Source organism: Neolamprologus multifasciatus, chromosome 10 (genome assembly GCF_963576455.1).
Source record: "Neolamprologus multifasciatus chromosome 10, fNeoMul1.2, whole genome shotgun sequence".
NCBI classification, from domain to species: domain Eukaryota; kingdom Metazoa; phylum Chordata; class Actinopteri; order Cichliformes; family Cichlidae; genus Neolamprologus; species Neolamprologus multifasciatus.
This window is the reverse complement of record NC_140448.1, coordinates 30,865,942-30,893,066: the sequence shown is the minus strand read 5'-3', so window position 1 is coordinate 30,893,066 and position 27,125 is coordinate 30,865,942. Positions and strand designations below refer to the sequence as shown.

The window sequence follows — 27,125 nt, the reverse complement described above, 5'->3', positions numbered from 1 at the left end:
TAGTCGACTAATCAGATCATCATCCATTGGACGTAATATGTACAGCTTATTGCACCAGCAGCATCTGCTCTTATATAACTATCATTAGCTTACAGCTTTAAGTGTTTAAGGTTTGTGCTAACTAAAAATAAAGACAAGATGATAGTTTATTAAATTTTAATGAAATTTGCAGATTGTTTCGGTGAAGTTTAATAAACTCCTTGCTATCTAAAATATAACGGGACACCGGAGTAAATTCTCCAGCATCTCACACTTCTGATAATCAGCTGTCTGCTTGACGTTTATTCAGCTGTGTAAAAACTATAACTTTAATCTCAGCCAAACCATTTACTCAGGAACAAATAAAATACAAAAAAAAACGCCAAACAATAACATTTTTAAGTTATCTAAGTGACTTATATATCATGTTTAACCTGAGTAGCGAAAGACGGCGGTGGGTTTGAAAACGATTAGCTGGGAGTCCGGTGTTCTCATGGCTCTAGTGAGCCTAGCCCCCGGCTAGCTAACGAGCTAGTGGGTAACAGACGTCTCCGAAAACGTCGGAGCGCTTTTGAAAATATGTGGTGTCTTGATAAACTGAGCAGATATTTGAGGTTTACACAGCTACATTCTCGCCTGAAAATATGTTAACCGTTTATTTTGTGACCCAGAAAGAATAATAGGAGTAATATTAAAACTAACTAGCTGCCGCCATTGTTGGAAACTGAGCTGGGCCGCGCTATGAATTCTGGGACACAGCTTCTTCTTCTTCGGGGTTTAACGGCAGCTGGCATCCTTGTACATGCAGTGCTGCCATCTTCTGTTTCAGTCCGTTATTACACTCTTAAATCCTACTACTTATCCCTGCGTCTTTTGTGATCTTACAAAGCTTCAAACGACCCGTCGACTATTAAATCATTCGTCGACGATTTTGATAGTCGACTAATCGTGGCAGCTCTAATGATGGTGAACACGCCTCATAAGGTTTGGTGTGAAATGAAGTCTTTAGATTACATTTGGGTTTTTTTAGCCAATAAAAAAAAATAAAAATTGGAGTTGCGTGTAGTTTTGTATGCTGTAAGAAAAAAACCCTCAATAACTGAGAATCCTTGGTTTTGTCTGCTGCCTGCTTTGTTAAACCGACGTCTTCTTCTTCTTCTGTTTCATTTGAGCAGAACCAAGATAAAGACCCGCACATGTGAAAGTCTCAAAGTGGTCCCGAAAAAACATGGAGGCCGAAAGAATGCATTCTTCAGTTGGCCATGAATGAAGCCAACATTACATGTGAACCACAGAGTACAATAATCAGACCTCCGCTGTCACTTCAGCTCGAGGCGGCGTCATGATGGGTCGTGACTGCAGACAAAGGGAAATACAGTACGTCTGAACAATAAGTTAGATCAGAGAAGTTCCAAAACAAGAGCCGCCGGTTGTGGTTTCAAAGAGTTATATTATTTATTCAGCCTTTGTGTTATAGATCAGGATGTGTGACACTTTCTGAAAGCTGTATTTCTCTCCCGGGAACAAAACAGGCCATTTTAATTAAGATTGTGTCTGCACATTTACAATGTGTCAAAGCAATTCAAACACTATCCAAAGTTAATTGTCTAGCGAGATGAAAGACTGCGAGCAAACTGCAAATGTCAGGCTGCATTCAAATCTATAATTAACAGAAATGTTGTCTAAGTGGTAAATTATTTTCAGTAAACGTGTAATGAATGTGGTCATAATCCCAAACAATAAACCGATCGCAAACAAAATCTGCAATGTTGTTTTTGTCACTTTACTGTTGGCCTGCCGTCTCTTTTGCATCAGCAGACTCCATGTTACCCCAGCGTGACCTGATAATGTTGCTCGTGCGAGGAATGTTAGTTGGTTTGAGGTCAGATGACTGCGGAGGAAAGTCGGTGACAGTCAGGACGCCTCCTGTCAACCATGTTGCTACAACTCTCACGTCTGTAAACTGCTGGGCTTCTGTAGTAGTTTGTCTGAGATCACAAGCAAACACACTCGTTTTAACAGGTGAACAATGGCTGCAGGTTGGGTTTCTTCAACAACGAGTTAATAAAATCCATCTCAACATCATTTGAGCTTCGAGGGATGGATACAAACTCCAACATGTTCAGTGTAATTAAACTGATTACATCATCTAAATCAGGGGTAGGCAACTCCAGGCCTCGAGTGCTGGCGTCCTGCAGGTTTTAGATCTCACCCTGGGTTAACACACCTGAATCAAATGATTAGTTCATTACCAGGCCTCTGGAGAACTTCAAGACATGCTGAGGAGCTAATTTAGCCATTTAAATCAGCCGTGATGGATCATGGACACATCTAAAACCTCCAGGACACCGGCCCTCGAGGCCTGGAGTTGCCTACCCCTGATCTAAACTGTATATGTCAGAAATCATTGTCTTCTTAAATCGGCATGTATAAGTAATCTCTGCATCAAAAGCTCAGTTTAGTGTTTTTTTCTAGTCTTGGATCTATATGAGGTCACATAGAGGGGGCTTGGTTCACCCAACTGAAAAACAGCTGGCTTAGGAAAACGTCTTGATGCATGCTCAATCATCCAGGTAAGTAGATCCCAAAACGTCAATTCTGTTCGTGTGGACGTAACGTTTTCAAGTGACTGAAACGACTGAAATGACTGAAACCAGCTCACCGAATGAACAATGGGCTGTGAGGTCAGTTCATTGATCATTAATATGCAAATTGTCATGACCGTTGACCAACAACTACTGTTCAAAGACCATTGATCAAAGACCAGTTTCAGTCATCGTGCAAATGTACTGTTTATAAGGCTGGGAAAGCCTGCAGTCAGACTGAAGAAGTCACCTGGATGAGTGACGAAACGTCCAGATGAACAGAATCAACCTTTTGGGCTTAGGAAAGAGGCAAGTCCACCTCAATTCGTATAACATTATCACATTCGCCTCAAGGAGCTTTATATTGTGAAGTAAAGATGATAAAGGAAAGTAGGGAGGTAAAGGGAAGGAAGCTACAACAGCTGGTCTCAATGGATGAACCCAGAAGTAGAGAACTAAGCATTATTATGAACTGAATCATGCAAAGCTACTGTAGGAGAGACCAGAAATACAAATATGGAGCTGCTCATGAGCATTTGTAAGTCAGAGCCAGGATAATAGCTCGTATGTTTTAGCTTTTGACCAACAAAAGAAACCAAACGTGCCACGCTTGTTTGTTCAGGCCATCTTCCAGGATTCCTGTTACAGGAGAATCCAGTGGGCCTGTTTGCAGCTGCAGATGATGGTGCACGAAGATGCTATGAAGAATAAGGTTTTAATCTCAACACTAAATTCAAGTTTCAGCAAAGACGGGAGGTAATGGCAGGAGGGCACGCAGAGCCCGCCTCGCATTGCTTCTGAATGAAAGACTGAATCCACCATTATATCTCACAGCAAGCAGCAAATGAAGGCGGCATTTACCGAACACACGCGTCCTGCTACTAAATGGGTTGCTGCAGATATTTGTGTCCATATTCAGAATCAGATTCAGACTCAAACACACGCGGATGAATAAGTAAACTGTTTGCTGTTAACTAAACTCAGAACATTTTGCTTTCTGAGCTGGTGCTATGAGCTAAAGTACCACATCTTCTGGAAGCTGTAAGTGCGCGTGATCTCGAAAGCAAAGTATCAGATAATTAAGGCTTATTTTGAACTGTGAATCATGCAAAGCTAATTGAGCTGGAGCCTCAGTTATTTTCATTATTTTCCAATTTGCATGTAAATATGCAGATGATTTGTCTGCAGCTAAGCTTTAATGCATGCGAGCATGCACATGTAGAGTGTGCATGTATAATGTTTTGTGTGTACTGAAGTGCTACTGAACCTCAGAGAGTTACTTAAGAAAAGTAACTTTGTTATTTTATTAACGGCGTCTTTCCTTGGCTGAAACTTTGTGACACAGTGGGAGACAAAGAGAAATCTTAGCAATTTAGCTACCTGCAAAGCACATTTTTCCCCTTGTTTGCAGCCCTTCATTAAATTCAATGACTGCTATTAGCTACAAGCCAGATATAAGAGCAATATGTCGAAATTGTCTTCTGGAATAAGGGACCCCCTGCAAGTCGCTGCTGAAGATGCTCAAGGTGGTCCAGTTCAGTGAAATTGGTGTCATCCGTCTGCCTGAAGTGCATCTCTTTCCCTTTACCAACTAAATTACATAAATTTGTATCTGAGGAGGCCGCGAGATTCACTGAAAATAAATAGCTTCTGGTCTCGTCTCCCTCGAGCTCAGGTCTGGCCGTCACTCTGCTTTTTAAATGCTCTTTCCATCCCCCGTTCTTCCCGACTTTTATTGACTCAAATTATTCTTCCGCCCTTTTATTCCTCTTCTTCGCCCTTCACAGTTATCTATCAACCTTTGCTTCTTCTTCGTTTCCTCTGCCTCCACTCAGCTGTTCCTTTTTCCCTTTGCCTCTCTGCTTTTTTTGGGTCTAATTTCTGCTTAATAGCTCTCGTGGTTAAGCCCAAAGAGGAGGCAAAGACTGGGAGGATGAAGGTGAATGTTGGATTTGATGGAGCGCTGATGAGGGTCTAGGGCCTGGACGGGGCCTTGGGGGGGCCTCTGGCTTTAGTCTCACAACAGGACAGTTAGATTGCACATTATCATGAAATATATTTAGCTGTCCTCAGTCTCATTATACCAGGTCAAAGTGAGCTGGAGGAGAGTCTGGGCGGAACAGAGAAAACGAGCCACCGGACACATTTAACGGGGAGGGGGGCGAGCAGCCCACGGCGCTAAAAGACGATTAAAATCCTTCATGACATGAAAAGAAAAGAGAAACTGGCTCGTTTGTGGTTTTGAAAATGTTGCTTTGGGTAATTATATGCACGATGTCTGGATTTAAAGCCCACATGACTTATATTAGTATTAATTTAATCTTCTATGCATTTGTTGGTCATTAAAACTCATGAATAAGATGTCTCAGTGACTGAACACTTCCTTTCTCTGGAAGCTGATGTTAGGTATTTAAAACTGACAATGCTGAATTCAGAAATATGATTAAAAGGGATTTGACTTACTACATCCTTCTATATTAGTTATTCGCTACAGTTGGTGACGATATTTAATAATAAGAATGAAGATCAGCCACTTAATCATTTGATCTAGACAAATTTACTCATTTTTTATCTGAAATTACATATTTTCTGTTGTTTCTAATGGGACTTTGTTGGATATGATAGTGTCAGACGGTGCCATCGGACACAGTAAGCTCGGATGCTGCTGGACCTCTAACCCATAAACTAATCCAGTTATGAGGTGTGGTCCAAAATGTTGGGTAAAGCTAGCACATCACCTTCATTTCAGGGTCACTGTGGGGCTGGAGTCTATCGGGGGAAAGGTGGGATACACCCAGGATAGTTTGCTAGTCCACTGTGGGACTTCAACAAATCATCAAATATTACTTCCTCTTTACCACAACAGGCCGCTACGGTGTGGTGTGGTCTGTCCATCTGCCAGCCACCTAAACTCCCCCACTTAAAGCAGCAGCTTCAAGCTGAGCCATCGATGCTATTCAGTTATCCTCCTCTGTTACTCTCTTATTCTAATAGTTACTTCTGGCTTCAGGATGAGAGACAAAAATAGGAAAGCCCAAATCCCCAACTTCAGGCCCTCGGTGAGTACGTACATGCATTTCACTGTAGTGTGAGCACCTCTATAAAAGCAGACGTTCTGTTAGTTTGCTGGTCTGGAGAATTCAGGTGTGTTTTAACATAATGGAACAATCCCAGCAAATTCAAGCTAATGTCTGTGGAGTTCTCAGAGAAACTCCAAAAACTGCATCTCGGGCTCTGCAGGCCGTACTTAACATGAATATAATATGAAGTTCATGACAGTGAAATCAGAAAAAGACTGAACAAGCATGGCTGTATTGGAAGGATTCCCCTGGAGAAACCTCTCCTCTCTAAAGACAAACTACAAGAGCTCTGGGATAATGTCCTTTTGGACAGACCAGACCAAAGTGGAGATGTCTGGTCAGAGCTCAGGGCGCCACATTTGTAGAAAACCAAACCAGCACAAAAACACTTCAGACCAACTGCAAGCACGGTGCTGCAGGGGTGATGAGTTTGGCTTGTTTTGCAGCCGCAGGAGCTGGGCACCTCTCAGCTAGAGCTGCAGTGGGTTGAAGTCCAGGCCTCAAACCTCAGATTTCCTCCACAACGATGTGAGAGGTGAGTGGTTTTACAAGCTCCTCACAGGACTGTACATATACACTCAGCGGGTTTAAGGTCAAACCTCAAACAATGGTCTGAAATGCGGGCAGCATGCATTGCCATTGCCAAGCATGCCATTCAAATGTGCAGCCGCAGGAGCTGGGCACCTCTCAGCTAGAGCTGCAGCGGGTTGAAGTCCAGACCTCAAACCTCAATGAACCAAAGCTGCACTATAAAGAAGAGGAGGCCAGATTTCCTCCACAACGATGTGAGAGGCGAGTGGTTTTACAAGCTCCTCACAAGACTGTACATATACACTCAGCGGGTTTAAGGTCAAACCTCAAACAATGGTCTGAAATAACAGCAGCTCACAAAGTCCTTAAAATCACTCTTTTATTTCCTCTGTGATGAACTTATTATACAGCTGATTTTAAAGCACAGACAACAGACCGAATGATATAACGTGTCTCAAAACTCGGCCGCTCATTTATTTCCATTAAAGTCCTCACTGTGCATCCCTCCCATTCAATCAGTGCCTGTTATGATGATAATGAGCGAGCCATATGGCAGACACAAACACAAATGAGGGCAGGGCTCAGGCAAATGACAAGTAGCGGGGTATTTACACAACAGCAACAAAAAAAAAAAAGGAAAAGAAAAATCCATCGTGACAATTAGGACACGACGTGTAGGTGGGACGACTCGTGTTTGCGGTGTACATGTTTGCTTTCTTGTTTGTGCATTAATCAGCACCTCTGCAGCTGTTCCAGTCAAACCCAGGAAACACGAGGAAGAGGGAAGAAGGCAACGTGCGTCTGTCAGCCTCGGGAGCCCGGGCTCGGTGTGATTTAATCTTACAGACAAGAACATTACCAACAGCTTGAACATAAGAAATATGAAAATGCTAGTTTAGCGCTTGGCTAAGCGGTTAATGTTAGCCTGTCAGCAAACAGGAGATGGAAACTGCCTGATGGCGAGATGCGGTTCTTTTGCGCGGATGTCCTTTCTACAAAAGAGAGACGGCTTTAATCTTCTGACTTCTCCAAGTCTTTATTTGTTGTGCACAGTAATCCTGGTTTCCAGGCTGATCAGGCTCATTATCAGCACAAAGTGGACTTATTATTTTCATTCACAGCTCCATATTTGTATCCTTGGACTCTCTAGAGTAGCTTTGCATGATTCTCAGCTCAAAATACAACTCGTTCTCACTCCCAAAGCTTAATATTTGACGCTAGGTGACAAATCGTCAACATATTATGCTTCCGGGCAACCAACATGTCCCTAAAGCAGCGCTCCCCAACCTTTTTTGCGCCACGGACCGGTTTATGCCCGACAATATTTTCATGGACCGGCCTTTAAGGTGTTGCTGATAAATACAACAAAATAAAACTAATACCAGTACCGAAAAAAAGAAAATTTATTCATAACACACGTGAAAAGACCCAGGAAAACTGAGTTAACAATAAAAACGATAACAAAATAACGCTGAAAACCGATAAAAACCCTGAAAACCATACATTTCACACCTGAGCCTCAACTCTCGCGGCCCGGTACCAAACGACTTACGGACCGGTACCGGTCCGAGGCCCGGGGGTTGGGGACCGCTGCCCTAGAGTAGCTTTGCATGATTCTCAGCTCAAAATACAACTCGTTCTCACTCCCAAAGCTTAATATTTGATGCTAGGTGACAAATCGTCAACATATTATGCTTCCGGGCAACCAACACGTCCCTCAATGACGAGATCGGAAAAATGAGGAAACATGAGAACCATTTAGAATCAATTTACACATGTGCGTTCATTTTACTAAATTGCTTTGGAAAACACTATTTAACGTCCTTAACCTGCTGGTTAAGGTTCGGGATGAGGTTAGGCTTAGGGCTGGAATACAAGGCTGGAACGTGTATTACCGCGGGAGCGTCATTCTGCTGGATTTCATCCATAACCTGATGCATAGCATGAGAATGTGGAAGGTCACCTTTCGCATTCCTCAGTAACGCCGCGGGATGTGACAAATCGTTGAGATGTTACGCCTCGGGAGTGAGAACATCCTGCAAAATAATCCTCACTTACGTCACACTGTGTGTTGTTTCAGGCCCTCGGTTCGCCCTCTGTTTGAATGTAAAGCCACCCTCGCCGTAAAGCAGCTTTTTCTGATTGGCTGCACGTTGTAAACAGAAGGTGGAGCGAGTGCAAATTCACATCCACACTCGGTTTTGTTTCCGTTTGCATTGCTTCCGAAACAATCTGCACATTTGCTCTCATCACTGAAGTTAAGATCTGAACGTGTGTTTTGTCAGCTGTCTGCAGAAGCAGAGACAGAGCAAAGCGAAGGGTCATGATGTAAAAAACCAGGACGAAATTTCAATCTTAAAAACTCTCATAAGAGGTTTTTTTTGCATCGCCTTCCTCTTCTTCTTCAACGCAAAAACAGATCTGTGAAAGTCACCTTAGAGGAAATTCAGCCATCAGCGACAAAAGAATGGCGTTATGGCTGTCGGTTATGCTTCCATGCTAGATGTTATGAGTACATTAGCACTAACTACAGTCGGCCTCTCTCTCGCACACAGATGGCCCATTACGTGTTGAGGGGGGATAACGACAGCGAGCACATTACGCTCCTCTACTGCCTATAGGACGCACTCTGCCTGTCGCTGACATATCTGCCTTTTGAAAGCAAGCAAAGCCGTGATCGTTGCAAACGGCTTTGCCTGGACCTTCGCCTTGTTTGTCGGGGACGGCGTCTGCTGTGGATGCCCGGAGCACAGGGGAGGAGAGATGGCGGTTCCCTCCAACGTGCTTACAATCTAATCTGGCTTTGTGGCTGCTGGCACTCGGATTTATGTCAGGGCTGTGGGAGACGTCCTCAAACTCCTCAGCCAGCCAGGTGTGAGGTGCGCAAACACACAAAGGTGTAATTTTTCATTCAGGTGCACGGCGGTAAAAGCTTCACATCCACTTCACAGGTCCGCTAAGGTGCAACTGAGATCCAGCCAACTTGTGATTGTTGATGTTGTTGGGAGGAAAAAGTTTTGGAAGACTGTTCCTGCACCGCCTGCTCCATATAAATGTTGCTTTTACACTTTTAACTTTCAAATGAAATGAAGTTGGCGCCACCTGGAATCTATCGATTATGACCCCATTTTATTGGTGTGTTTGAAACCTAATGCAGTCCCCGGGAGCTGCAGTCGCTGGAGGTTTAATGGATCTTTCATCATCTCCTTAACATGGTCAGCTGACAGGAGTGCAGTGGCTGCACACACATGAGCACATTTCCCTTTCAGCTCCGATAAAGCCATAAAATGTAGCCTGCCTCCGTCTCGGCTTGAATAAATTCTCAGCCGTGACGTCGCCCCGTGCAGTAACTCCACAGAGTCTTTTATGGTCTTATTACGGCTTAACGGTGTCCACTCTGAGGAAAGGAGAGCTGGAAATAAAAGCGAGAGCCTGAAGCTGTCGGGGTGGATATATGACTGAGACCGAGCGAGCTTTGATGGAACATAAAGATGAAGATCATCCAGGTAGTTTTCGTGAAGACAGATATTTCCTCAAGTGAAGGTTTACCGCAGTCCAGGGTCTTTATAATGTGCTGCACGGAAACAGGAAGTCATTCTTTTGAGACAAAAGCTCAGGCTTTAGACCTCACACTGTTTTCTTTTCACTCCTCAATGTGAGAAAAAGAGGATAAACCCAGTGTGGTTATTTCAGCCTGAAAGCTCTGGTTGTGAGCGCTGAAAGCCCAACAAGCCAATCCAAAGAAAGTTGGCTCAAAGGGCAGGTGACCCAAAAAGATTGTTTTAAACTGGGTGAACCAAGGCGTTTTAAACTTTAATAGTCTCCCCATAAGACAAGCCACTGCATTATATAGTTACGCAAGGCTCTGTTAATTGGTAGAATCAAAAGTGCAAATAAACAAAGTGTAATGTCATAGGAAACCTTACAGGTGTTTTCTTACACAAAGTTTTAAAAATATATTCCTGCAGTGAATCAAGTTTGAGAGTCGAAGCCTCCGAGGCGCCACGCAAAGCTTCTTATGGATTCCCGAATCATAGCAAACGTTTCCCAGCTCAGTCAAAAGAGAGACCTGCGTTTTATACAACATCCTACGAGTGTTCGCAGCGAACAAACATGCAGATCCAGTCCCAATATTCAAACACGAGTTTGTTCATGAGAACTGTTAAACAGACTCAAGCAGCTGTAAAAAGTCATTTTTAATACATGATAAACAGTGTTTGGTGTTATCAGAATTAGACGTCCTACAAAACACTGTAGCCTGACAATCAGCATTCTGCACTCCACCCACAAAGCTTCACCGGTGACACCATCAGATCACTGCACTGATTACGTCTGCCTGCTTTATAGTGCATATATGCTGCCCCGTGCTTGCGCTGATTACCGACAGACTGCAATCAACCCGAGTGTCGCGTCTTTGGTGACGACTGCGCTGCTTCCCGGCTGGTCGTGTTTCGGTTATGCTTCTATAAGAAATCAAGCCAAGCGTGTGCGTCGCTTTGCTGTTAAACCGCCGCCCTGCACAAACTACGTCACTATTTGCGGAGAATTTCTGGAATTCTGCTTCAAATCTATGACGATGTGGCTGAACTGCGAAAGTAAGCAGTTAATGTGAAATTCTGTGGATGCAGATGGCAGCAGATTTGTCAGTTTTGCCCAATTATCACAGTTAATCTTCATATTATTACAAACAGCTGAGAGCAAACTGATTCCATCTTACTGCAGTTTATCACCGTCTGGATGCATCGAGGCTACGTTGAAGATTACGGCTGACTGCTCTGGTCCTTGTTTTCTAAGCACCATTGCACATAGTTGCAGTCTCCAACCACCAACCCCTAAAGAAGACGTGTCAAACATAAGGTCCAGGGCCAGAATCAGTGACTGTAACTTTTCCTACTGATACCCCTCTCCCCCAACCACCACAGCCATTCACACTACACCAAAGTAATTAAGTAACAAATAAATGTTAAAAGACAGAAAAGCTCCTGTTTCTCACAGTGGAGTCTGTGCAGTGAGCTGATGCTTCATTAATTTACCACAGCAGTATTTCTTTATAATGTAGATAAACAGAGACCCACAGTTGAAGCTGCATTTTGTTTTCTTATATTAAGATATTGCAGAGATACTAAATGTGTAGTTAAAGACAGACAGAAGACAGCGAGGGGAGTTTCACTTGTCCCGTCCACTTAAAGTTGATCAAAGCGAGCTGCACGTGTCTCACCACTTAAATGAGTTTGATATCGCTGTGATAGTTTGAATTAGGGCTGGGCGATATGACCCAAAATTCATATCTCGATATTTTTTTAAAGCCATAAGGTAAGAACAAAAAGAGAGTTCTTAGTCAAAGCTGTGTCCCAGATGTCACACAGGCACTTTTATTAACATACAGCGTAGATGTACATGAAGAAATTACTCAAAAATAAATTATGAGCATTTATTAAATAATAATGCTCCATAAATAAAAGAAAACTATGTTGTTTTTGTGAATAACAAAAAGCTCACAATTGTGCAGTCAAAATGTAAACTAAAAGACGCAGAGCATAGTAACAAAGACAGATTTCACAGCTGCTCTCTTTCCAAGGTCGTGACTGACAGCCTGGAGTTTGAAATCCGCTTCATAACCGTGTCTCTTAACAGGCGCCATTTATGGTCCTTATACACACAGTACGTATCACTCCGCGAGGCTCCTCGGTAGCCGTAATGCTCCGACAATCCATCAAGCGCTGCAGCTCCGTAGCTTACCAAAGTCAAACTAAAACATTTTTTGACAGATTGCTGAGCGCCGTGTACATAAAATCGGTTCGCGGCCATCAAGCACAACCAGAATTCATACATAAGGCGCGCTGCCAACTTTTGAGAAAATGAAATGATTTTAGGCCGTGCATGGCGTTAGCGTGGTTAGCTTGTTAACGTGGTTAGCTTGCTAACACGTTGACGCCGTAACTCGTTAACGGAGATTTGCCGGGTCCATCTTGTCGCTGCCTGCAGGTGAAGCGATGGGGGAGGAGGGGGAGTTGTGTTTAGTGAAGGAGAGGCGAGGCCGAGTAATGTTGCGTAAAGACAAAAGTGGACGAAAGAGAGGCAAACTTGTGGCTCCACAACTACAATTATAACGGAACTTATACTATATCGATATAAAAGATATTGTCACATCTTATATCGCGTATAAAAATATATCGATATTTTTAAAAAATTCGATATATCGCCCAGCCCTAGTTTGAATGTAGCGTTACGCAGTGATGCTGTAGACTACATGTGCTCATGCAAAATCTTTCTGGAAGCCACAAACATAAACTCATTAACAGTTGTGCAATTACTGCAAAGCTCCTTCCTAAACCAGTGGTGAGAGATTCCTAACTTAACGACAGCAGGTGTGGAGTCACCAGCGACTCCACACCTGCTGCTTCTGTCACCCCAACCGGTCGCAGCAGATGGCCCCGCCCCTCCCTGAGCCTGGTTCTGCCGGAGGTTTCTTCCTGTTAAAAGGGAGTTTTTCCTTCCCACTGTGGCCAAAGTGCTGCTCATAGGTGGTCATATGATTGTTGGGTTTTTCTTTGTATGTATTATTCTAGCGTCTACCTTACAGTATAAAGCGCCTTGAGGCGACTGTTGTTGTGATTTGGCGCTGTATAAATAAAACTGAATTGAACTCTGATAAAGTTTGTTAAAGGTTAAAAAGCAACTTAGACTTTTGCTACACATGCATGCAGCTCCGTAGTCAGCATGCTGATTCATGTTGTGGACACAGTGAGCTAAGAAAAGGTTTAAAAATACACTTAAATACATAAGTACTAGAATAAATACGCACTGACAGATACTGCCGCTACACAAAAGGAAGAAGCTTATAGTTCTTAAACAGATGAGGTGTCCTTTCTGTATAGTATCACAATATAACTGAACTTCAAGAGCAGCATACAGCGGGAGAAGATTGCTCCTGGCAGGCACAATTCAGGGCCAAAAAAGGACCCTTCTTCCTCCGAGGGGCTCAATTGGTTTGATATCCCGGGTTCAAAATTCTTCTGTGATCTTCACAGCATGTCTCTCGCTCTCTCTTTTTTGCCCCGTCTTCTTTGAAATATGGTCCATGACATGAAATAGAAGCGCATTAGAAGTCCTCACAAGAATTCCCGAGAAACGACACGCTCCCAGGGGCGAATATTCACACTGAGGCTTCATAACATACGAGGCGACCCTGGAGCAAAAAGGTCTGGTGCAAGGTTAGCTTCAGGCTAGCGAGGGTCCACAGGGCAAAGACAGACGCAGAATAATGCCAGCTCCCTCTGAGCGCTTGGCAGGAAGACATCAAAACACAAACAGACTTCCCTCATTACAAAACAGACGAGGCAGAGTCGGTCAGACGTGTCAGAGCGAGCGCGGAGAGGGCAGCTGATCCCCGAGCCCTCTCTGGTCACGACCCTGCGATCAAGAGTCTGCTGCAAGCTGGAAGGTCGGCGTTGTTTCAGTAATGACCGAGAATAAATCAGATCCTGAAGGGGAGAAAGCTGAGGTCAAAGGTGTGGGTAAAATAATTCCAGAGATCAACTGTAGAAGAGCAGAATGAGAAAGGCTTCTCTTTGTATGGAGCCGTCCTTTCAAAAATCTCCAATTAAATTCCTTCTTCCTGTCTGTCTGACATAAGGATGAATGTTTTTAATGGCGATTTTTCTCTTTCAGAGCCTCAAATGCAGCTCCTGGACTTCATCAGCGATCATCAAAACAGGTGAACGCATAAAAGAGGTCGATGCTAAAATTGTTCCGCAATTTGACCTCGGAGTGAAATAATCTGCCCTCTGGTTTAAGATCGGCCTGTCAAGCACACAATAAAGATGGTGAAATAAGAGGAAACTGAGGGTATTTGGAACAAACTTTTTGCTCTTCAAGCAAGAAGTTTGAGTGAAGATAACAGCTGAAGTTGGTGTGTTTGGCAGATGTAAGAGCAGAGACTAGCACCAACATGGCGTCCATAGACCGTGGAACCTCAGTGAAATTCAAGAACTTGTAGAAATGACAGGCGATGCTATTGCAGAGTCATGAATGCAGCTGCAAAACACACAGAGAGGCCGGACCGTCCATTAGTGACCGGTGTTCTGGGAATCCATCCTACCCGTTGTTTCTGCGCATGCGCACAACACGAAATTCAGTGGCAAATTGTCCTACCTTTGTGAGTATTAGCTAGAAAAATACTCTGACCGGTTCAAATTAACTGCCAAACCATCCTACCTTTGTGAATGTCACCTACAAACCTACTTAAACTGCTAAAATTTTGTGGCAAATCGTCCTACTTTTGTTAATCTTATGTATTACATCCAGATTGGACTACTGTAACTCCCTCTACTCGGGCCTCCAACACTCTTCTCTTTGTTAATTCAGTTAATTCAAAATGCAGCTGCGCGTCTTTTAACAGGTACGAGAATCCATGAACACATAACTCCAATTTTAGCCAAATTACATTGGCTCCCTGTTAAATATTGTATAGACTTTTGTTCACTTTTAATATTCTGAATAATTTAGCGCCCAGCTATCTTTCTGAACTACTCCACTCATACAATCCCAACAGAGCACTTAGATCGTCCAATCACAGGCTCCTAGCACAACCTGGGACTCGAATGAAGTCGAGAGGAGACCGGGCCTTTGCATCCGTGGCACCCAGACTCTGGAATAACCTCCCTGTTCATGTTCGTGCTGCCGAGTCTATCCAGTCTTTTAAATCACGTCTTAAAACTTATTTTTTTTACTTTGGCTTTTGATTCTGTCTAGTTGGCTGGTCTAGCTTGTTGTGTTGTTACCTATTGTTTAATGTCCTCTTTTATTGTTTGTTTTAATTGTCTCATGCTTTTACTGACTGTGAAGCACTATGGTCAACACTGTTGTTTTAATATGTGCTATATAAATAAATTTTGATTTGATTTGATTTAATCTGAGCTAGAAGCACACTTTAATAGCTACATTTCAGTGGCGAACCATCCTACCTTTGTTAATAACAGCTACACACATACTCTGACGGGTAAAATTAAGTGCCAAACCATGCTACCTTTGTGAATGTTACCTACAAGCATACTTTAACGGGTAAAATGAAGTGACAAACCATCCTGGCTGTATGCATATGAGCTACAAGTATACTCTGATGGGCAAAGTTAAGTGGCAAACCGTCATACCTACTTAAATTGGAGCTGGAATGACTCTGTGACAGCAGAAATGTGCATAAACTACTTACGGTAGGACGTTTTGCCAAAGTAGGATGGTTTGTCAGAACACCGGCACTCAGCTTCAACTGTATGTCTGGATCACCTTCACCTCCAAATTACCACGAGGAGTCATTTTAACTCAACCCTTTAATTCTGTGACTAGACAATGTCGTTAAAATCAGGAACATCCTGTCCATGCAGCTTCTGGTCATTCTTGTCTTGGATGTTTGGACTGTCGAACTGCATCCGTGCGAAGCCCAACAAAGCTGTGAATTGTTGGAACATTTTAAAAACCGATGATTGTGCGCTTGCTTCCTGAACCCTGGAGGCTACAGAGCGACAAATGGAAGAACATGATGAGCTTTATTTACTTTGCTCCTTCCACCTTTGAGACCCCAAATGAAATGCCATTAGAGTTGTTGGGCTACATTGGTCTCTAGTGATTGGTTGGGGAAAATTGAATTCCTCTTCCACTTAAACGTTGCTGGAATCAACATAACGTCAGACTGATGTCGGACTTGTAATTCCTTATTTTCTGTTTGCCCTGGAAGTTTGAAAATCCTTTATTAGACACAAAAGGTCTCCCAGGTTAGCGTCTCTTCATCAGCTCCTTGTTAAAATCAGAATTGAACTCACATCTTCACATACAGATGAACAATCGGCCTCATAGCACCCACAGTGTATACGACTGTTGTGCGTCGTTAACCTTTGTGTGCTCCCACAGTTTTTGCTGTGTGTGGTTTGTTGTTTGCGCTCTCTTCACCTGCCCCAGCTGAACATGGCTGACCCAGCCTTAGGCTGGATCTCCTGCAGGTCCCACCCTGGTTAAGGGAGTTCCTCCTCCTACTGTGGCCAAGTCTTGCTCGAGGTTGGGTTTATATATTTGGGGATGCAGTGGCCCAGGAGGTAGAGCAGGTTATCTACTAAATGCAAGGCTGGCGGTTTGATCCGTGGTTGATCCAATCTGTATGTCAACGTATCCTTGGGTAAGATACTGAACCCTGAGCTGTTCCCAATGTGTTCATCAGAGGGTAGATATTAGACAGAAAGCACTGACATGCAGAAAACAGTGCTTGGGTGAATAACAGATGCTATAAATCTCTCCGGGTGCTCAAGCAGAGCAGAAACAAACTATATAAGAACCAGTTCAGTTCGGTTTGACCTAACTGCCACCTTGAGATGGAGTCAAATCACATCTCAGGGCCAACTTAAATGTGTTTTTCTCTGATTTACATTAAAATCACTGCACAAAACCCAACACAGTATGAGAAATGCACGAATCTACGTTGTATGTCCTCACAAAGCTTCAGCACAACTTAGCAGTGCAGTACTGTATATGGTTCTGCTCTGCAGACAGACTCGGGGGCTTCAGTATGGTTTCTACTTTCAGTTGCAAAATCATCTGGAAAGAGAGAAAAACGGTCTGCAAAGGGCTTATTTATTCCCTCTATTACCTCCATCCAGACAGCATAAATAATATAAAATGACATCGACTGCTAGAGAGAAATACTGAAAGAAAAACATTCGATTTTTAGGAGCCTTTTAAAATGTTTTCTTTGAGACATTAAGGGAAATGTATTTGAGACAAATGGGGTAAAGGTGTGGAGTTTGCAGGTTCACTGAGGTGCGCATGCGTTGCACAGAGATATTCTGTGTTTTGCAGCTCTACAGAGAATCCAGAGCAACAGACTTTGGCCTGAAACGGTCAGTTCAGCCACAACAATAAAACGAGGATTTTACTCTCTGCAAAATCAGCTATAAGAATCACAGCACTGAAAAATTCATTTTCCTCCATCTCTCCTTCTCTCTGGAGTCCTTGAATTAATATTTGATGCCGTTCTATTTTACTCTCTCAGTGTGAGTGTTACATTATACAATTAAGCTGTAAAAGTGTTAGGAGTTTGGCATTGTTTTCATCCATCTGCCAACTGAAACACTTCCTCTGATCCCACTTTTAACACGTCCTCTGTGGACGAGTTTCTGGAGTGACCGCGGTGTGCAGATGTTGTCCCGGCCCCACATTTCACGTCACGTTAGCCGTGATGTGGCATCGTTTAAAAGAGCCCAGAGAGACTTTTTTCATCTTAAATTTAAAACTGTGTAAACAGAAATTCAAATATTAAAATATTCTCTTTCACACTTTTCACTCCTCTCCTCAGAAACCTGTGAACTTGCACTCATCTGTGTGAAGTCCCGAGTCCTGACACCGAATCTTCTGAAAGTTCATTTCAAAGCACCAAACTTAAAGAAGTACGCAGCTGTCGGGTCTTAAAAGTGAAGCCGTCGCTGAAGCGTCTTAAACTGCATTCTTTCTTACGTCCAGCAGGAGGCCGAAGGTTATTCTGGCAAAAGAACATTTGCTGATCAGTCATTCAGAAAATTATTTCTTTGATTAATTTTGAATTTGTGATGATTCACCTTTTAAGATTTGAACTCCATTAACAGTTTTACTTCTAGCCTCTAACAGCCACTGCTCCATTTCATGACCATTTCCTGCTAATAATAAAATATAAGACGAGAAGATCAATGTTCAATATTTTTTAACCCTTTAAGACCTACCATAGAACCAAGTCCGCCAGAGCTTATATTATATTTTTACATGCTGTGGAGCCATTTTTGGGAGCATTTCAAGTTGCTATACATCAATACAACCATTATAACCCAGATTTTAATAATATGTCTGCATTAAGTGCATAGTAATTACATAAATTGCAAAAAACTACAAAAAAATTTAAAATCGTTTTTGTTTTTTTAACATATATTTCTAGTTAGAGAAATTTAAGAGGCTTATCCCTCAAAACTGTAAATACAAAAAAAGTCGCACAAAATAGTTTCCCACCACAGGAAATTTATTTTAGTGTCTTCATAGTTTTATTTTTGAAATACACCAATTTTTATACACTACAGGAAAAACAAAAATAAATATTATAATGCAAATTTGCAAAAAAGCAGCATATGCATCAAAATAAACTATTTCCAGCAGTGCAATATGAGTCCTAAGCATCCCAGAAACCACACAGAAAGTTATAAAGTCAAAGATAACATATAAAAACACCAGTATAGGCTCATGAGGCCCTGATGGTAAAAAAACTACATTTCCGCGAAAATGACGACGCTTCCGGTTTCAGGCAGGTCATGGAGGACATGCGATAGTTCGCGCTGACGTCTATTCCAACCTAGGAAGTGTTACGAACAGCTGATCGGATCAGCAAACCGTGTTTCTGGAATATTATGTTTTTGTTGCTGCAAGTGCTTTTTATGCAGTTTTTGCAAAGCTTTATGTGGAAGGAAACTGTGACCGAGGACAAGCTGATGGCATAAGATGTAAGTACAACTCCTCCGGTTTCATATGCAAAAACAATTATTGCGCTAGCTCACGTGGTTGCAGAGCTACCGGGATTTAAAAGTAGTTGCGCAAAACGGAGCGTGCCGCTCTGACTGGTTTTAAAGGGTTAAACCAACAATGGTGGATTGTGTACTGATGTACAGTTCACCAAAAACTTTCTGCGGTACTGTTTCCTCCTGTTTTTCCTTCGTTTTTTAGTCGCAATAACAAAAACAATGAAAAACCCCCAAAGAAGAAAAGTTTCTTTCTTTTGCTACTTTTTTACGAACAACTTGCCTCGCTTACTAAATAGCACCACCTTGTGGCAGAGGCTGTGCAGTCCACATCCAAACATGGAACAATAAAAAAAAGGATAATTGATGTTAACATTAGCTGATCGTTGACCATTCGTATGTGATCAAATTGATTAATTACAACATTAATGGTGAGGTACTTTATATCTAACAGAACGATTTCCAAAAATATTCAACATGCAGAGACCTGAGTATCACAACATCAGTTGTCCTCTTACCAAATTCTGCAGACATTCCTAGCATAAACTAGAGTTGCATTAAAGCAAAAATAAACCAAGCACTTGAATAAATTTACGGATCCATTCCACTGTATTTCAGCTCGGTTTATTTCTCATGAAAAAGACTGTTATAGTTCAAAGGATTGTGCTAAATTTGAACAGAACAGCGATGGGTGAGGAAATGAGCACAAGACCTAAATCTAAAATCACTGAAACAATATTAAGTCCCATAACTCAAAGTGTATTTAAATGGTAATTTTTTACATGTGTTTGAAGTCATAATTGTTTCAATGAACACTTCATTTCTTAAAATAAAAATATTAAACCCTTGAGAAAAAAACGTGTGTTTAAAACGCTTAAACAGTGTGAATGTCTTCTCTCTGCGTGAAGCTCGGAGGTTTCCTCTCAATTTGTCTTCAGCGAATCGTCTGTACAAATGCAACATGCTTCCATGTGGCCTGATCTGAGCTGATGAGGATTTTTAGCAGCGAGCTCGCTCACTGTCACCTCCGACTGCCGGAGAAGATGAAGTCAGTGCAGTGAAAGCTTTCATACGAGATCGCACACAAGAAAGAAAGGAGAAAAATCGTTTGCTTTCATGATGCTTTTCAGTGATCGCGCCACCATCCTTGATTTGCCTCTGCAAAAATATGAAAAAGCCCGAGAACTATAATGTGGAGTGGTAATTACTCAGTGGGCGCATCAAAGCGGACCGAGTGCTGATAACGCGCCTCAAACAGGGCAAAGACTATTCCAATTACCTTTCCCTCCACTCACCTGTCTTTTCTTCCTCTCCTCTGCTCTCCTCTTCCCCCTACAGTCTAGCCTGCACTATCATCAGGGCCTGAATGCGCTGGCATTGGCGCAGGCTTCAGAGAGTCAATGGGACATAATTGAGGGTAATGAAAGGAGTTTAATTATAATTCCAACAGACAGGAAAAGAAAGAAAAAAAAACATTGGGTAACGTTGTGATTTTTGCAAGGCCTTTGGATCATTTTGGCAAGCTCTCATTACACTGAAGGCGGTGCGAGGTGTTTGTGTGTGTTTACATGTGGGGATGAAAGAAAGAAAAGCACAAAAATATTCTGAAAATTCACAAATAACAGAAATTTATCTGCCTCCTAAACACAGAGGGATTACGAGAGCTTAACGCAGACGAATTATTTTATGTTTATTTGGTTCAGAAACACATTTTACCTTCAACTCTGACGGCTCAGCTTCAATTCCCAACTCAGTCCAATTAGTTTTTTACATAAAGGTTTGTAATCACGCTCACTGTTTCAGCACGGCACACGTCTTACAAAAAATCACTGCTGGGGTCTCAAAACAACATTCTCAAACAACTTATTTGCACGGGCAAATACACTGGGGAGGATACGCAATGCTCATATTGAACAACTCCCCAAAATAGTCACTGCAAACATTTACATTCGCCCCTCTGGTAACTTAAGACTGATTAACTTTTTGGCAGGGCCATCGTGCTGCAACACTGACAAGCAAGTCAGCTCTTCTGCCCACCCAGCATTAAACCCACGGCATCCTGAGTGTGAGCTTATTTATACAGCGCCAATTTACCATAACAGTTACTGCTTTATATTGCAGTGCAAAGACCCTACGATATTAGAAAGAAACCGCACCTACGATGAGCAAGCACTGGGCGACAGTGGGAAGGAAAAACTCCTTTTAACAGGAAGAAAGCTCCAGCAGAACCACAGCCAGGGTGGGGCCATCTGCTGTGACTGGATGAGGGTGGGGGGCAGGAAGACAGGACAAAAGACAAACTATAGAGAGATGAATAAGGTGCATAAACACGTAGTGAGTGAAGAAGAAACACTCACTGCATCATGGGATGTCCTCCAGCAGCCTGGGCCTCTTACAACCTAACTAAGGCCGGATTCAGGATTATGTGACCCAACCTGAGTTATATGCTTCAAATTTAAATTAACCCTTTAAGACCTACCATAGAACCAAGTCCGCCAGAACTTATATTATATGTTTACATGCTGTGGAGCCATTTTTGGGAGCATTTCAAGTTGCTATACATCAATACAACCATTACAGCCTAAATTTTAATAATATGTCTGCATTAAGTGCATAGTAATTACATAAATTGCAAAAAGTGCAATAAACTACAAAAAAATTTAAAATCGTTTTTGTTTTTTTAACATATATTTCTAGTTAGAGAAATTTAAGAGGCTTATCCCTCAAAACTGTAAATACAAAAAAGTTGCACTAAATAGTTTCCCACCACAGGAAATTTATTTTGAGTGTCTTCATAGTTTTATTTTTGAAATACACCAATTTTTATATACTGCAGAAAAAACGAAAATAAATATTATAATGCAAATTTGCAAAAAAGCAGCATATGCATCAAAATAAACTATTTCCAGCAGTGCAATATGAGTCCTAAGCATCCCAGAAACGACACAGAAAGTCATAAAGTCAAAGATAACTTTTAACAACACCAGTATAGGCTCATGAGGCCCTGATGGTAAAAAAACTACATTTCCACGAAAATGACGTCACTTCCGGTTTCGGGCAGGTAATGGCGGACATGCGATAGTTCATGTTGATGGACATAGGAAGTGTTACAAACAGCTGATCGGATCGGCAAAGCGTGTTTCTGGAATATTATGTTTTTGTTGCTGCAAGTACTTTTTATGCAGTTTTTGCAAAACTATATGTGGAAGGAAACTGTGACCGAGGACAAGCTGATGGCATAAGATGTAAGTACAACTCCTCCGGTTTCATATGCAAAAACAATTATTGCGCTAGCTTACGTGGTTGCAGAGCTACGGGGATTTAAAAATAGTTGCGCAAAACAGAGCGTGCTGCTCCGACCGGCTTTAAAGGGTTAAACCCCAAGATCAAAAATGACAAACATGCCTTTGTGACTGAAATATCAAATCTAAGGTCAGATTTAGTGTCCAGCAGTAGGACAAAAGTTCCAAGTGGCCAAAAACAGTGACAAAGTTAGAAAAATCGACATTAAAAAAACCTGACATGATGCGTCTCAAGGGGGTTTTTGCTCTAATTACAGTTTAAAATAGAAGAACACTGAAGGAGAGCGCATCCTCTGCAGAGGCCACTGAAAGTGATCTACGTCCACACCAATTCTCTTTGTCCATCCACCTTCTCCACGCCTGGTTTCATTACATGAGCCTCGGCAGTTTTAACATAAAAACAGAGACACTGACGTGTCCTGATCTGTTGCCCGAGCAAGCCTCGCTTTGACCTCATAAGCACAGCTCATTGTCAAAACGCGTTTCACATTGACTGATTCTGTCCAAAGCCAGCGCTCAGTACAAACGCAGCACTCTGGTCAGAGCAGCTTTCAACTGGAATCCAGTCAAAGTAATGAGGGCTGATCACATTTACAGGAATGGGCCTGTAAAAATCACCCGTACCCATTTTATTTGGTCACACATCCCCTTTTAGTTCGTTTCTCTGGGCATGTCTAGACAGCTGCTATTTTTAAGATCACCAGACGTCACATCCTGATCACTTGAAGAGTCCACAGTTTCTCCGCCTGTAGGCAGTGGGTCAGGAGAGAGTGAAACCAGGACGATGCTTCTCTTCTTTTCCTTGACATTCAAGGGGTTGTGCACCGTGAGTTCGTCCCTCAGGGTTAGACTGTCAAAGTGCAGTAGCATCAAAACTATCTGAACTGTGCTGCATGCCAGCGTGTGGCAGCACACAGCACACAATCTTCCCACGCCACCTGGACCACTCAGAGTTTCTTAAAAGCAAAGTTGAACAATAACCACTGTGAGACGCTTCGGGACATCCAGCACTGACGGCGGACGAATGGCAATAATCCTGGGAAATTGGGAATAATCGGTTAATGCCCACATTTCAATCTCAGAGGAAAAACAACGTGCTTTAATGTTTTGGAACATTTTGTTCAGGGACATCCTCGCCTTTACAGACACACACAGAGGAGGACGTGAAGAAGTCAGCAGGTAAATGGACTGGACAAAGATTACAGATGCAAAAATATAAGAACTGCCAACTGAATCATGAACATAGATCGACCTTGACTGCAACAGAGCTTGGCATAGTGGTCTGCCTGAACTAACTGTGTCCGGGAAGATGCCTCAAGACATAAGGATAAACAGAAGACAATGGATGGATGGATGAAGCTGTATAATAGCAGAAAAACATGGCTGTGGATCAATGGGTCAGATAAAACAGGAACTACATAAGCTGCTGTGGGTTGCAAAGCAGCCTGCAGATGCCAAAACAGAGGAATCAGATGTGGAGGAGGTCGTCAGCTCTGTCATGTCAAGTGGTTTGGCAGTAAGATCAGCTGTAGTCAGCTACAGCCTCTACCTGGACCACCTGGATGTTTCTGACATTAAGCTCAATTTTAAAGAACCAAAGACCGAAATCCACCAATTTACTCAAAATTGTACAAAAGCAGAAAAAAATGACTGACAACAGTTAAAATAAGCTGTATTATTCTAGAAAAGTTGGAATATTCCTGCATTTATAAATATATATAATAACCTCATACTGTATTTATCAGCACAGTCGACCGCTCTGCACTTTCTCAGCTCTGACGTAAAAACCAGCCGGCACACTCACTCCGCACGAGCGAGCAGTGCTTATTTTGGAGCTGCAGTTTGACTCGAGGAGGGTCTGAGCGGCTTGCGAGGAGATATGTTGTGGGAATATCAGCTGACCCAGTGACTTACAAACCTCTGCTGTCCTTCAGGCTTTTTATTTAGCTCACATCGTTTCACAGTCAAGCAACACATTCATAAACGATTCTGAACACATGCGATCCAAACTAAACTATGTGCTCAGAGTTTTGCAGTTTATACTTCTGTCTCATTTTTTTCTTACTTTGACCTCACTTTGATCTCCAGCATGCCACACGTGTTTGTTTACATCGATTCTCAAGCTCAGACTGATACTTTACCTTGATGTAGCGCAGTTTTACTACACTATAAAACTGAACCCTGATGCAGTAAAACTGAAAGGAGTTCTGACACAGACATGACAAACAATTAGACCACACTGTAGGTAGAAACAACAGTCCAGTTACATGGTTTAGTACGTAATAATTAGGGGTGCAACGATACTCGTATCGATATTGAACTGTTCGATACAGTGCTTTCAGTTCGGTACGCATATGTATCGAACAATACAAAATGTTTTAATTTATTTTATCAACTTTCCTTCTGACGGTGCTGTCTGTGTTGAGCGCTCAGTGGATCTGCGCTCGACAGTGCAGCCTAGGCGGAGTAGTCGAACGCAGATTCACTGAGCGCAGGGCAAGCTAGCGAGACAGAAGCTAAGCTCTCGTTGCAACATGGCAAATTGAACCTCCCCCACCCTCATTCAGATCTGGCGTTTGGAGCTATTTTGGTTTTCATGTGACGTATGACCCTGAAGGTAAGCGCGTCATGGACTAAAGTAAAACAGTATGTTGGATGTGCCAGCAATGCTCAATTACATTGGTGGGAACTAGTGCGTTAGCGCAGTTAGCTCGTTAACGTGTTGGCCGTCCAGCCCCACGCACTGGGCGATCCGCGGTAGCTCGTTAACGGAGATTTGCCGTGTTGTGGCGTTAACGTCATTTCAGATTACCTCTGACAGCACTAGTGGGAACACAACGAATATGACTGCACATTTACTCCAATAGCATCCTAGTGCAAAGACAAGTGGAAGCAGACAAAAACAACAAGCAGCATGCTACAAACTTTACCCGAGTCATTTAGACAGCTGTTAGCACATGATTCTCCTTATGGGGACCTGATATGTTTAATATGCTGCTGAGAATATAGCCCAGAAGAAGCGTATAGTAGAGCTTTTATTTTGGAAAGAGTCATTTCTCTGTAATAAACTCTCTTTTCCAAAGATGAGTGATTCCTCCATCAGATTAATTTTTTTATGACTTTGTTGTTTCAGCAACATTCAATTTAAAAACTGTACTTTTGAGTTAAAATATATATTTATAATTTTAATAAATGACAAATTAAAAAAGCATGAACATTTTTTTTGTATCGAAAAAATATCGAACCATGACACCAAAGTACCGAACCGAACCATGAATTTTGTGTATCGTTGCACCCCTAGTAATAATATAAGCAGCCATTACAGCTTGAAAAATGTCGCTGATACACAACAAACGTAACCGAAGACGAAAGTCGATGAGCGTTCCAGCTCCTTCTCCCACAAAGCAAAAAGCAGCTAAAATGAGCAAAAACCATCCACATAAAGGATTTTAGGTCAGGTTTGACCCATCCTATCGTTACATCCCCTCTGTTTGTGTTCTCATTTACTGTCCGTCAGCTGGGAGCCTGCCACCGTGTCTGACTAGACTATAAATAGTAGAAAGCACTGATGGCGGCGTCATGGATTTCCAATGACCTCAGTTGGACCAATTAAAGTTACACACAGGGGATAATTATGTATTTTATTGGTGGGGAAGGAACGATGGGCCTGGTAATGACATGTGGCAGCTTTATAAGCCTCCGCGGTGCCTTCATACGTCAACGGGACGACAGAACCGACAGTTAGAAGAGCGCACACATGCAAAGTTAATAATGCGTACTGTAAGTGAGTCACACACTGCTCTCCAACTGTTTGTACTAGTCAAAGACCAAGCCATCGCACGTCCTTCCTATTCATGAACTAAAGAGAAAACAGAGAAAGGGACCGAGTGGGTGTAAGCAAGAAAAACGTGTCCGGTGTGATCTGAATATCAGATATATTCAGTCCCAGTGAAGGCCACACGCGGAAATGAGAATCTACTCTATTGACATGCTTTAGAGGTATTTTTGTCAGATCCTTTTTTGATATATATTTCTACTTCTCTACATAGTTTTATGTTTGCTGTAACACTTATAAATCATATCTTTTGTTAACATCACTGGTCCATTGAAGTCAAGAGAAACTACACTATGTTTTCTACGAGTCTTAATCTGTTCTCAAAGTGATATTTCACAATAAATGCATTTATATTTCAAGCAAGTCATCAGACAAATATGTCTGTGTAAGGGCAACATGACATCATAGATGCAACAGCAGCGTTACGGCAGTGTTGGTCAAGTTACTTGAAAAAAGTAATCAGTAACTAATTACTGATTACTTCCTCAAAAAAGTAATCCAGTTACTTTACTGATTACTTATTTTCAAAATAATAAATTACTTAGTTACTTTGTAAAAACACGATTTACAACCTGAATAGGTGATAAAGTGATAGATCTTTCAGCCCAATTCTACTTTTTCTACATAATCATCATACAAAATGTAATCAAATGGAAAAGTCTCTTTTTAAAACTTGTTTTATTAGTTTTAATCTTTTAACTTTATGCATCAAGCAGACATGTAATTATATGCAACATTCTCTGACTGGAAGAAATTAGTTTAATATTTAAACCTATTTTCTGCACATTCCAGCACATAAAATATTTTTTGTGTGTGTTTACACTCAGTCTTTCAAATAGATGCAAGTAAAACACAGCAGAAAATAAATAAAGTCAAAGACTAGCGATCCTGTTGCTCTATTTTCACCTGTAAAGCAGGAGTGGGGTAGGCGGAGGGTTACCCTGGTGCAGGTGTGCAGCGGTCAGTGGAAGAATCCGCGAGTTTCTCTGTGAGTTTCCCATTACGTCGTAGCTACTCGGTGCTTGTTTGGAAGTTTAGGGGTTTTTTTGCTGTAAAAAGAAGTTTTCTTCCCACGCACAACGGACACTAATGTTTTTGTCACTTTTTATGGAATCAAACTCAAAGTAAGGTCAGTACTTCCACGCTTTAAACGCTGCACGCTCATACTCTCTCCTGCACTCGATATATGATCCATTGTTGATCTGCACACAGCTGTTGTCACGAACGTCGCACTCGCTTACGTCACTGTCATGAGACATTCTCGCAAAAAAAAAAATCACGGTTTTAGTAAC

At 42.1% G+C, this 27,125-nt stretch overlaps 1 protein-coding gene and 1 long non-coding RNA gene across 9 annotated transcripts in view; both read right to left on the bottom strand.

The window, feature by feature from the left end:
• sgcd (sarcoglycan, delta (dystrophin-associated glycoprotein)) overlaps positions 1–27,125 on the bottom strand; it is a 598,968-nt gene that overhangs the window by 67,726 nt on the left and 504,117 nt on the right. The gene's annotated exons all lie outside the window — the stretch shown is intronic.
• LOC146510491 (uncharacterized) lies at positions 1,030–26,269 on the bottom strand. Its single transcript, XR_014876303.1, has 2 exons — positions 14,393–26,269; positions 1,030–14,329 (listed from the first exon to the last, which is right to left on the bottom strand). It is a non-coding gene; the product is annotated as an uncharacterized LOC146510491 (long non-coding RNA).